The following is a 12,784-nucleotide window of genomic DNA, read 5'->3' on the forward strand; positions in this document are numbered from 1 at the left end:
GCCAATTGGGGAGTGAACCAACAGATGGAAGTCCTCTCTCTCTCTCTCTCTCTCTCTGCCTCTCCTCACTCTGTGTAACTCTTTCAAATAAATAAATAAATCTTTAAAAAAGATCAACATGTCTTTTCTGCATTCAGCCATCTTGGAATCACCTTCATTTCATCTTTGCACAATCTTTTTGAAGTACCCTCATTTGTGTGATGGGGATATATTCATTTTTCATTGGTTCTGGAACATAAAGAGGTAGATTTATATCATGTTGGAGCTTCTGAGAGGTCTGGACATCTTCCTGAGTGCTCTTCCTACAAGAAAACTTCACAAAGTGGCACAGACTGAGCCACATAGGACCACTACCAGGAGCAGGCTGGGGGAAGCAGAGAATCTCGTTGATTCATGATTTCTCTCTCTCTCTCTTAAATTTCTCATTCGTACCATGCAATGTTTTCTTCATTTCTTTGAATTGTCTACCTGCATGCTCTTATATCTCATTGTGTTTCCTTAGGGTCATGACTTGGAATTCTTTTTCCAGGAGTTTCATAGATTTTCTTCAAGTCAAAATATTTTTCCTGAGAACTATTGTACTGTTTTGGAGGTGTTATGCTTCCTTGCTTCTTTGTGTTTCCTGGGTTCTTAAGTTGATTTCTATTAACATGGTGTAGCAGTTCCTTCTTTATGGAGCAGCTTTAGTTGGAAAAGACATTTTTATGTAGATGAAGTGTAGGGTGTTGGCTTTGTTTTTACATGAGCACATGACTGTAAACACTGAGTGGTTTTCAAGCTGCAATCAGTGTCAGCTGTGTTTGTGTATGCCCTAGTGGTCTAGTCTGTAGCAGTTCATAGAGATAGCAGTATGAGTTTGAAGTGGAAGTAAGCTTCCTATGGTCTTCACTCAGGCTCCAGGCAGCTGATTTCCTAGAGCTGAGGATAACAGTGGTCACATTCCTAGTGCTGTGAGACACAGAAGAGATTGTTGCCTTCTCCCATCAGGCAAGCCCGAGTGATGCTGGAGCTTCTGGAGTTTCTAGAATCAGTAACTACAGCCCTGGAACTGAGTCATGTGAATTAATTAGATTTTCTCTAGATTCTGCTGGGTGGATATGGTTAATGCTAGGTTAAATAGCACAAAAGTCCTTGTCTCAGCACTAAGGAATGGGAGTGGAATTTTTCTGTGGTCCCACTGGGTGACTAGGTTATACTTCAGATTGTGTGATGTCAGATATGGCCTCACTACGGAAGAATGCAGATAAGATATTCCCTAGGTAACATGGGAGGTATGTTGAATCTGAGAAATAAAATACTGAGTCAACAGTATTGCTGCTGGAGGACAGAAGGGTACCTTGTCCACAAAGTATCAGAAAGACCCTGAGATTCACAATAGAGAGAGGAATGAAACTCCCAACTCCTAACCCAGATCCCTGGCAAAGCTCACCATCCTCCACCTCCGCCCCACATCATAGCAAACTGGGGCTTCTAGCTACTAGAGATTACCCCAGTCCTCAATGGCTTTGAATCCAGTCTAGAAAGCTGAGTGGGATTAAAACAATCACTCTGTTGAGAAAAGCATAGGTTATGCTGGAGATTGTGTACTTTAAACCAGGGGCATGCAGTACTGTAAAGGAGATTGAGTTTTCCCTACAGAAAAGTGCAAATATTCCTGGGGTTTTATAGAGCCAAAAGTCATAGTCTCAGAGATACAGGGTACAGTGGAAACCATATCATGTCCCACATTCAAGGCACAAGTTATGCTTGGGATTGCACCAAGGCAAGCATGGGTCTGGGGCATTGGGATGCAGGTAGGGTCCTCTACAGATCCCACTGGGGAGAATGCAGGTAACTGTGGAATCTAGTGCCAACAGTCACATTCTCAGAGCTACAGGCCTCAAAAGGGCACCTTACCCCAATAACAGATGGACCACTGGTTATGCTAGGGATTATATATTAACCTTTGTCATCATAGATTGGGGGCATGCAGATAGGACCTTTCCTAGGACCCATGGACAAGCACAGGTACCCCCAAAACCCAAAGAACAAATACTCATTTACCTTATGCTGTGGGATATAGTGAAGTCCTTACCCATGTCCTTGAGGGTGAACTTGGGTAGAATATAAATCCCAAAGTCATAGGTAGAGTACTGGTTATGGTGGACGTTATGTACTGACCATCACTTCCCTGAAGCAAAGGAGCATACATAGGGCTCTCCAGGTCCCACAAGGATGTGTGGCTTACTACAGAATTTGGGCAACAACAACCACCATTTCAGAACTGCAGAACACTGAAGGGAATCCCTCTACTTCCATGCAAGGGTGATGTGGGAATTTGTGCTCTGAGTGCCCGTAACCCTGTGCTAAAAGATGCAAAAGGGGACTTCCTCACTTTTGAAGCTCTAGACTTCTGTATTGACAGTGTTTGCTGCCAGGCCCAGAGGAGTACAAGGATATTTCCCTAGAGAGTGTAGAGTGAAAAAGCATGGCTCCAAATGTGTCCAGCAATTCTACACCATCAGAATGCAAAGGGGCCTGCTCCCTGCTTGTGCAATGTCCCGTCTGTCTCTGGGGCTTTCAGGTAGCAACAGGGATTCTTGCTGATTCCTAAGACAAAATGGAGCTTATCAGTAGCTATCTTGTATTACTTCAGTTCAGAGACATTAGGGACAGAGAGAGGCATTGTTGGTTCATTTTTTGGAATGGAGTAGTTGCTTTAATCTCACTCAGCTTTGTAGACTGGATTCAGAGCCTTTGAGGACCAAGGTTATCTCCAGGAGTTAAAGCCCCCGGTTTACTGTGCTGTGGGGGTAGGGGAGGGGTGGGAAGCTTTGCCAGGGACCTGGGGTAGGAGTTGTGAGCTTCATTTCTCTCTCTGTTGTGACTTTCAGCGTGTCTCTGGCGCTTTGTATTCCTTTATTTGCTTGTAGATTTCCCTCAGTCACCCTCCTGGAAATTCAGTCTGCCCTAAGTTGCTCTGGTTCTTCTCTGTGGTAGATGCAGTGCAGAGCCTCTTTTTTTCAGCCATCTTACATCAGCCCTACCAATTGTTCTTTATCTATGTCCACTCCCTCTTTTTTACCAAAGCAGCATAAAAAATGAGCATATTTAACCAAACTTAGTTCTTAATACAGCAAAAGTGTGTAGAGAATAATTCCTGCTATAGCATGTTTAGTGAATTGGCAATGGATAAAGTTGGCTGAAGGAAGGCCAGGAAACTTTGTCTTGAAAGGATTAGAACCAAGGGGCTGCACAGTCATCTGGCATCCACTCAATGTTATATCTGTGGAAATGTACATGATAGGAACTCCAGGGATCTTGCAGATTCTTCCTTTAAGGTCCAGGTCAGCTGTGGCTACAATGGAACACTAGTGCTGAGTCATTCTCTGCATTAGGCAGTCATCCACTTAGATTCCTTTTTGTGCCCATAGATTCCTTTATAATCACTCAAATCTTGGCTCCTAGGCAATCCTTAGCGACACTTGATGGTTCTGCTCCAGTTTCTCAATCTCTCAGTATCTACTGTTACACAATCAGTTATATAAGGAATATACTTGCCATACAGACAATTCATCACTGATTGTATTAAGTCCAGTTTGGCTTTAATGGAAAAGTTGATGAAGTGGGTATCAACCAGGGTGTGGTAAGCTGGGCCCAGTTGAGTTTATATTGAAAGAATAAGCAGGAAGGGTGCTGGGGGACTTCTCTTTCACTCAGTTCACTGGGATTTTTCTTTTCTTTCTTTTTAGGTTTTAAGCCCCTGACCCCTCAGATTAAGCTTTTGCTCCACAGTGGTTCCCATGTTCTTGCCACATACATGTTTCTTCTACTTCCTCTTTTTTTTTCTCTTATTTTAATGCGAATGGCTGAAAGCACATGATTTCATCTGTAAATAATGCTCATTTCTTTAAAGTATTGATATTATTAAAAATAATCATAATACCATTTATATTACTCAAGAGTTCAAGTTTCTAGGTTTTTTTTAAATTTTTTTTTGTTTTGTTTTAAACATTTTCTTTGCTCAATTCCTAAAACCAGTCCAGGTATTTTGCTCCATTGATATATCTTTTTTTATAAAAGATTTATTTTATTTATTTGAAAGACAGAGTTACAGAGAGAGGTAGAGCCATAGAGAGAGAGGTCTTCCATTCACTGGTTCACTCCTCGAATGTCCGCAATAGCCAGAGCTGAGCTGATCTGAAGCCAGGAGCCAGGAGCTTCTTCTGGGTCTCCCATGTGGGCTCAGGGGCCCAAGGACTTGGGCCATCTTCTACTGCTTTCCCAGTCGATAGCAGAGAGCTGGATCAGAAGGGGAGCAGTCAGGACTTAAACCGGTGGCCATATGGGATGCTGGCACTGCAGACTGGGGCTTTAACCCACTGTACCACTGCACCATTCCTGATATGTCTTTTATTTTCCATTAGTATAGCCCCCCCATTCTGATTTTGTTGATTACATTTTCTCTGATAACTTTTCATACACTTCTCTAACCTGTTTTCCTATAAACTACTTGTTACATACATTTTCCAATATAGTAACTACCAGATATGTGACTACTTAAATTATAATTAATCAAAACATTTATATCACAGTAGAAAATGTACTTGCAGAGTGCTGATCCAGAGGATTTATTAGTAGGTTTAATTTTTGACAATAGTTCTCTACAAGGAATGCTGTGTTCTTTCACCAGGAGCACGGTACTATTTTGTATTCCATGATATTTTAGTCATTCACAATCCATGTCTAGTTCTTCCACTTATTGTGAGCTACAAAATGATTATATTCTACTTATATAATTTTTGAGCTAGAATTCTTATATAAAAAGAAATTTCTATGTATTTATTTCACTGCCACTGTTACAGTTTATATACAAAAGGCAGAATAATACTTCAAAATTTCACTTTGTTTACTCATTTCAAAATAAAGGATTGGTCACTAGCACTCTCTAGCTATATTAGTTTTTCCTTATTACAATAGAATATCTGTTAAATTAACCTTATAATGATAAAAGATTTGCTTAACTTGTGGTTTTTGAGGTTCCAGTCCAAAGCTGGCAAGTCCCATTGGTTTGGCATCTGATGAAGGTAACTGCGGAGTGTGGCGCGTGGACACGTATTGAGTCAGGAAGCAGAAAGAGGGGCTGGAGCTGTCATAAGCTTTTGTAACCATCCCCCTCTGGAGAACTACCTTCTGAAAGCATGCCCTCAGTGATCGAAGGGTTTCGCCGTAGGCTTACCACCTAAACACCATAGTTAGATTAGGCTTCCCACTTACTTATGAATGTGGGATTTAAAATTCTACATGAGCTCAGGAGCCAAACCATTGAGCTGACTATAAATATTTGACATGATTCAGTCCACTGAGCTTTTTTTATCCATACTGAGGCTCTGAAATCTACTTGACAAGTGGAAGACTTTTTCATTTGGCTTCTTTCTCTCTCTCTGTATTTGTGTGTGTGTGTGTATGTGTGTGTGTGTTTAGGAGACAGAGAGAGAGAATGGGGGGGAGAGAGAGTGAGAGAGAGAGAGAGGGTGGGGAGAGAGAGAGAGAGAAAGAGAAAGTGAAAGTGTTGGCATGATCTTAGTTCCTTATAGCTTCTTTTTCCTGCTATGACAAAGTCTTTCAGCTCATAAAGTATATTTCTAGCCCTGGACATGAACCCAACTTCCTCTAAAGAGGACAGATTATTTTTATTCAGAAAAAAATGGCATTTTAAGGCTATGGTGTCACTGTTGGGTGCCCCAGGATTCAACACTGTTTCTGGGTCTCTTCAGTGGACAGAGCAGGGTTTTGTTTTCCCCCATGGTTAAAATATCTTTCTTTTTTTCTTCTTAAAGATATCATCTTAATGCCAATTGAATTCAGATCTATAAGAATTTTGTTTAACCTCCACTACTTTATCGCTCTATTTCCCTTTCTGATATAATAAACTTGATTAATAAAAGAGATGTCAGTATAATTCTTCATTTGCTTTGGCCTGTCATGCAACAACACAGCTTTAGGAATCCTTTACAAAAATTATGGTCAACAACAGTATTATTGAGAATTTTTAAATTTTTTTTTTGCATTTCTCTTCATCCTCATCATTATATTCTTGGAACTGTATCAGTGAACTACATGAAATCTATTCTCTTTGTATCAATATCACACAACATGAGAATTGTATTGTAGTGATTACCATGCATTTGCTATGATCTTGAGAAACTAATGTATTCATTAATTCCATTTTAGAGGGCTATTTATTGCAAAGGCTGTTATAGTCAAATTACTGTGTTTTTAAGTCACTTGAAATAGTTTCTCTGTGTGATTGTTCCATCACATAAATATAGTTGACACACATGAATATTGGTAAAACTTTAATAAACTTCTCTAGGAAAAGGAGAAAGGTAGAACCAAGTTTTGAAGTATTTATACAGCATGCTTAGTCATTTCCTTCTATACTTGAAAGTAAGATAACACTAATGTAATTGCCTGAAATACAGAAGAAATTATTTACTGTAGCTAAGAAGGTCTAGGAAAATATCTCTCTCTCCTGGCTCTATCTATACCTCATTTAGTGCCTTGTCACTGTTGCTCATTTGCCAAGGTTCACTATCAAACTTGCTTCCTATGGTGATCTCCAGAAGGTTCAGGCCTCAATCTTCAGCAATCTAAAATCAAAGGAAAATAAGCTTCTTCCTTACTAAAAATTTCACAGATGTCTGGATTCAGTATTTCATTGGATCATAATGTGTACTGTACCCTTTCCTAAATAAGTCACTTTTGACAGTAAGATAAAATGCACTGTTAGACTGTGGGCCTGGACATGTACGCACATCAACTGAGAGGAAGAGGGAAATGATACGGTTAGTGGGTAAATACAGTCAATGCCAGTGTCATTTGTAAAAAGCTTATTCCATAATTAAAATAAAGTTATGATGTTAGGGATTTTTTTTCTTTTTTTAACTTTTATTTAATGAATATAAATTTCCAAAGTACAGCTTATGGGTTACAATGGCTTCCCCCCCATAACGTCCCTCCCACCCGCAACCCTCCCCTTTCCTGCTCCCTCTCCCCTTCCATTCACATCAAGATTCATTTTCGATTCTCTTTATATACTTGTTGAAGTGAAATGGACACTATGAGAAATAGTGACTTGATCAGCTCTTGTCCTGATGGTTGATGTACAATGAAATACTTAATCCATTTTAGTATTTTTTTTTTTGTTCTAGTACCATTGGTTGAACTCTGTAATTAACACACAATTATTCTTAGATGTTAGGCATTTTATCATCAGATCACACACATACAGAACAACTACCAACACTGTATAATTAGAATTCTGCAGAATTTTATGGCTGGAAGAAATGATGTAAATTGCTTTGTCCATGCTCTTAATTTGCAGAATATGGAACAAAATTCCAGAAATTTGCTACTCAAAAGTCAGGAAGACTTCAGTGTATGGGGAGTATGTAAAGAAGAAAATGTATTATGGGAATGTGAGCACATTTGCTTGTCTTACGAATTCTCCCCAAATATCATTTTCATTTGGATGCCATTTTGTTTTTCCTTAAAACTTGTAACTGTGTTTGGATGTGGTTTAAAGTACTATCCTTACTCAGTACTACCTTCTCTGTCATACGCACCCAATTCACTCATTGTGCTTATTGACATGCCTAAGACTGGATTGGCTTTCTCATCTTAGGTCTGCACATAATGAAACTGAAGGTAATCATTCACCTGGTGGTCTGTTGACAGGCCAGGTAAAAAAAATCACATCCTGAAATAGAGACTTTTAAACAAAGAAACACATATTTGGAGTTACCTAGGAATTGAGATTAGATTTGAATGTTCCTAGAGCCTTGAAACTAGAAGATACATTGAATTGTGGACAGAAAAAGCTAGATGAAAATGAAAGGAACAAGGCAAAACTATGGAGACATATCAGTGGTTGCCAGGAGTTTCAATGAGAGGTGAGCAGGTGGAGCACAGAGAATTTTAAGACAATGAAACTATTCTCAATGATACTGTAATGATGGATACTTGTCGTTACTCATTTGTCAAAACCCATAACACCTGCAATACCAAGCAATACCAAGAATAAACCTTTTTTTTTTTTTTTTTTGACAGGCAGAGTGGATAGTGAGAGAGAGACAGAGAGAAAGGTCTTCCTTTTGTCGTTGGTTCACCCTCCAATGGCCGCCACGGCTGGCGCGCTGCGGCCAGCACACAGCGCTGATCCGAAGGCAGGAGCCAGGTGCTTTTCCTGGTCTCCCATGGGGTGCAGGGCCCAAGCACTTGGGCCATCCTCCACTGCACTCCCGGGCCACAGCAGAGAGCTGGCCTGGAAGAGGGGCAACCAGGAAAGAATCCGGCACCCCCACAGGGACTAGAACCTGGTGTGCCGGCGCCACTAGGTAGAGGATTAGCCTATTGAGCCGTGGCGCCGGCCAAGAATGAACTTTGATGTAAACTGTAGACTTTGGTTAATAATGATGTGTCATTGTAGGTTCATCAGTCATTACAAATGTTCTGCATTGATGCTACACAAGACTATGTGCATGTGTAGTGGTAGTGGTTATAAGGGAATTTTTTTTATTTTCTTCACACTTTTTCTGTGAATTTATATGTACACTATAAAAAGTATATTAAAAGAGGGAAAAAGAAAGAATATGCAGATGAAAACAGAGGATAGTAGCTCTTGTTCATTGAGTATTTAGTGCGAGAGGATAGTTCTCCAAGTTCTTTGCAAAGAATAACACAAAATTGGGAAAATAAACCCATAAGGTGATCATGGAACTGTGACAAAAATTGGTTGAATAAGTTATTGAAGATTGTATAAGCAGAAAGTGGTGAAACTGGAGTTTAGCTTACAGCCATCTAACTCAGGAGCTCATACTCCCAGCCATGTGATTGTGTGGAACTTATTAGAGGAGATGAACGTGTAACCCTTTAGAGAAAGAGAAGCTATTATGTTCTTAGCAGTTTTTGTTTCAGAACCCATAAAGTCTACCTCAATTTGGTTTCTGGAATTTATTTACATAAACTTGCTAACAAATGATCTTAGACTGAGATAATTTACTGGAATAACTTTTATTGTTATTGAGTTATATGTAGTGCCTTCGTCTCCATCTTGATACAGCTACGGCACAGCAAGTACATTTTTCCCCCAAAAGAATTATTGTTAAAAATGACTGTGATCCCTGTCTTGTTTGAAGGGATGATTACAACATGTATAACTGGTTTTGACTTAAAAATGAATCATTAGGAAGCTTATAGAGATGATGTTGTCAGGGTTTATGTATAGAGCATGATGCACTCAGAACTATGTAGTTGTAAATATAATTTTTGGATTGTATGAGAGTGCAAATCTCCTTTTCAAAAATCAAGAAAAGTTCTGCTCAGTAGATCTTTGGGATAAGTATCTACAATAGGATGCGTTAGCTAATATAGTATAAAGCAGTGTATGTTAATTTGAAAATAGAGAAAAATATTTACACTGTTAACTAAGATCAGTTTACTGAATTATATTTTGTGCACTGATAATTTTAAAAGTAGGTTTTTTTAGTAAGTATCTAATTTCAAGGCAAGTGAAGATGATGAAAAAGAATTGAGAAAAAACTTGCAAACTTCATATTTAAAAAAGTAGTTTGCATGGCCGGGCATTGTTCCTAACACTTGAGCTACCAAACAGGATGTCCACAACCTGCGTCAGAATGTTTGAGCCCTGACTCCCCTCCTCACTGCAGCTTCCTGTTCACGTGCACCCTGGGTAACAGCAGGTGATGGCTCGCTGCTTGCATTCGTGCCTCTCAAGTGAGAAGCCTCAGGTGCCAGTTTCATCCAGGTGTTATATGCTTTGGAAAGTGAAAAAGTGAATGGCGGTCCTCTGTCTCTCTCTGCCTCTCAAATAACATTTTTTAGATTAAAAAAAAATTGTGCTCCAGGAAATTGACATTTGTTCTTTCGGTTAAGATAGCTATTACTGTATTGAATAGTGTGTGGGTTTGTTTCCCAGTTCTTGCTCCTAATTCCAGCTCCCTTCTAATGCATACTCTGGAAGACAGTGGTGATGGCTCAAGTAATTGAATTCCTGCCACCCACGGGTGGAACTGGAATGATTTTCCTCTGTTCTTGCCTTCCAGTTTTGGCCTAAGCTTACTCAAAGAAATTGAAACGTCTCTCTCCCTCTCCCCCTTCCTCTCCCTTTCCCTCTTCTTTGCTCCTCTCTTCCTCTTAAATAAATCAATTAACAAGTTAGTTTCCTGATAAAATAAAACGGCTTATGAAGGCTGTGATCACCTATCTTTTCCTTTACATTAAATTAGAGAGAACAGAAAATTTTGAAGAACTTTAATAGCAAAATGCACATATAAAAGAGCAATCTGACTCTAAAGACAGGGTTTTTTTTAACAGCTGTCATGTATTTGCATTGGGAATGAAAGGCAGTGCTGTGTTGGGATTTTGTTATCCCCCAGAGGCATCTAAGAGTCAAGTTTTACTTGGCCACACTTCTGGGAAACTGGTGATTTCCAGTGAGTGGTGGATTCTTAAAGGGGACTTACTGATACTCATTCCAATATACTAATCAAAGCAGAATCTCTGGTTAGGTGAGCGTGGAGATTCTAAACTCAAAATTTTATGAATCAAAGCCTTGAAAAGAAAAATTTATTTACCTTTATTTCTCCCTTTAGGAGGCTTTGGAAAGGAGATTTACTGTGTATTACCTTAACCCAAGGCCAGAAGATATGTTTGCTGGTTCCTATTTCCAATAAATTCTGTTTCTTTTGTGGGTGAATTGCAAAGGACAACTTTAAAACTGCGTGGCTCCAAGAAAGGATATCTCTTTTGCAAAAAGGGCAAATATTCCTTTAACTAAGACTTTTGTTGGCAAATGTTAATGGGGCTATCATGAAGGGCTTACATGATGATCTGAGAGATAATTGAGAAATTTGAGATGCTTGTTCTTCACCAAATCTGGCTTATGTTATTTCTGAGCCAAGCTGTTGACCTTTTCTTACTTCTTTTGTTGAGCTGTGGTACCAAAAGGATTATGTATCCAAACAATTTTAGAGAACCTTTTCACCAAGAGAAAAGTAAGGGGCTTAAATATATTGAATACTGCTGCATTTAACCTATTTAATTGGAACACGTTAATTAGATCTAATTGCAAAGTTGTTTTAATTGGAAAAACCAAGCATTGCACTGATATTGGTGTGCATGATTAAACAAAGTAACTGAGGTCACCGCTAGATTGTGTAAGATTCATGGCTGTGATTGATTAAGTATGAAAGTTAATCAATTTAATTTATATGATTGATGTAGATTCTTTCCTTTTGAAATTGCCCATTCCTATCTTATTTTTATCAAAATGTTGCATGTGGAATATCAACTAAACTACAGTAGCATTTCAATTTGTTTATTTTAGTATAATGATGTATTTATTTCCGATCTAACTAATTTTAACATGGCTTTTGTGTCACTAATTAAGATTTTCTAGTTACTTGAGATAAAATTAGGTTTACTATTGAGAAAATTTAATTTTCTGGGGGAAGTAATTCAGGCAACATGGGAAACTTAACCTATTCGTTCCATTAGTGGAGTTGATGGTTTATTGCCTTAAAACATATGCCAAGCAGCTCAGGAATGAAGGTGTCCCTTTTTTTAATCATCTCAGTGTCAATATGCTTCATGCTTTCCAGTGACTCTGATGATAATTGTAATAATGAGAAGATGAAGAACTTTTATATAGCACTTATTATGTGCCCATCGTTGTTCTAATTCCATTAAGTATAATAACTAATTTAATAACTTATTATATAAATGCATTTGCTTCTGGGAACTTTCTTTTATTATTATTTCTTATTATTTCTTATTATTATTTCTTATTATTACAATAGTAATAGGTTCTTAAGTATTGGGTGCTGTCTGCAGCACTATTGCAGATGTAATGGTTAAGTCATTGCAAGGTAAAATTGTTTACCTATGTCAGAGTTATTTGGCACCTGACAGATTTTTATATTTCACATAGAGGAACTTGACCTAATTTGTGTGACTGAATCTATATCTTTTATCAATGAGGAATCTCCAGAGAAACAGAACCGATAAGATCTGGATGTACGAATTGCTGAGCTAGCTTGGTAGAGGATAATGCTGAGTTTTTGCTCTAGGCTAATATGCGTTGTCACTATACTTGTTAAAAGAGAAAGGTCTTTTAACCAGTTTTGTTTAACAAATTGGCTCCTGTGATTGTAAGGGGCCTGACCAGTCTAACACTTATAGCATGAGGTTGCAGGCAGTATACACAGCAGAGACATTGGTGGAATTTTGAGTCTATAAAGCATCTTTACAGTGACAACTAGAAAAGTGATCACAAATAGATTCTGTAACCTAGCTAAGTTGGCACATAAAATTAACCATCACATACCTTCAGTTATATGAATGGAATGCCAACTAACATATAATTAAATGCAGTCACGTGTTACTGAACAATGACAACATGCTTTAAGAAATGTGCTATTAGGTGATTTAATTGCTGAAACTTCCTCGGCTGTGTATGCACACACTAGCATGGTGTCAACATCTCTAGGCAATATAATCCTATGGCTCCACTTTAGAATATGTGCATCACAGTGAACCGAAATGTCATTATGTAGCACATAACTGTGTAATACAACTTACATATAGCATTGGTCTGCAACTAGAGATCAGTACTAATAACTTGGCAATAACTGCAATGTTAAATAAAGTTGAGAAACATGGAAGTTTTGTTCACTGAACAAGTTTTCTCAACTCTCTGTTTCCTTTCTGTTTTCCACACTTC

The 12,784-nt window shown here is 38.5% G+C and overlaps 1 pseudogene; it reads right to left on the minus strand.

The window, feature by feature from the left end:
• Positions 1–3,216: 3,216 nt before the first annotated feature.
• LOC100355186 (rRNA-processing protein FCF1 homolog pseudogene) overlaps positions 3,217–12,784 on the minus strand; it is a 124,148-nt pseudogene continuing 114,580 nt past the window's right edge.

This window comes from Oryctolagus cuniculus, chromosome 6 (genome assembly GCF_051225735.1).
Source record: "Oryctolagus cuniculus isolate XC-2025 breed Fujian yellow rabbit chromosome 6, ASM5122573v1, whole genome shotgun sequence".
Lineage (NCBI taxonomy): Eukaryota > Metazoa > Chordata > Mammalia > Lagomorpha > Leporidae > Oryctolagus > Oryctolagus cuniculus.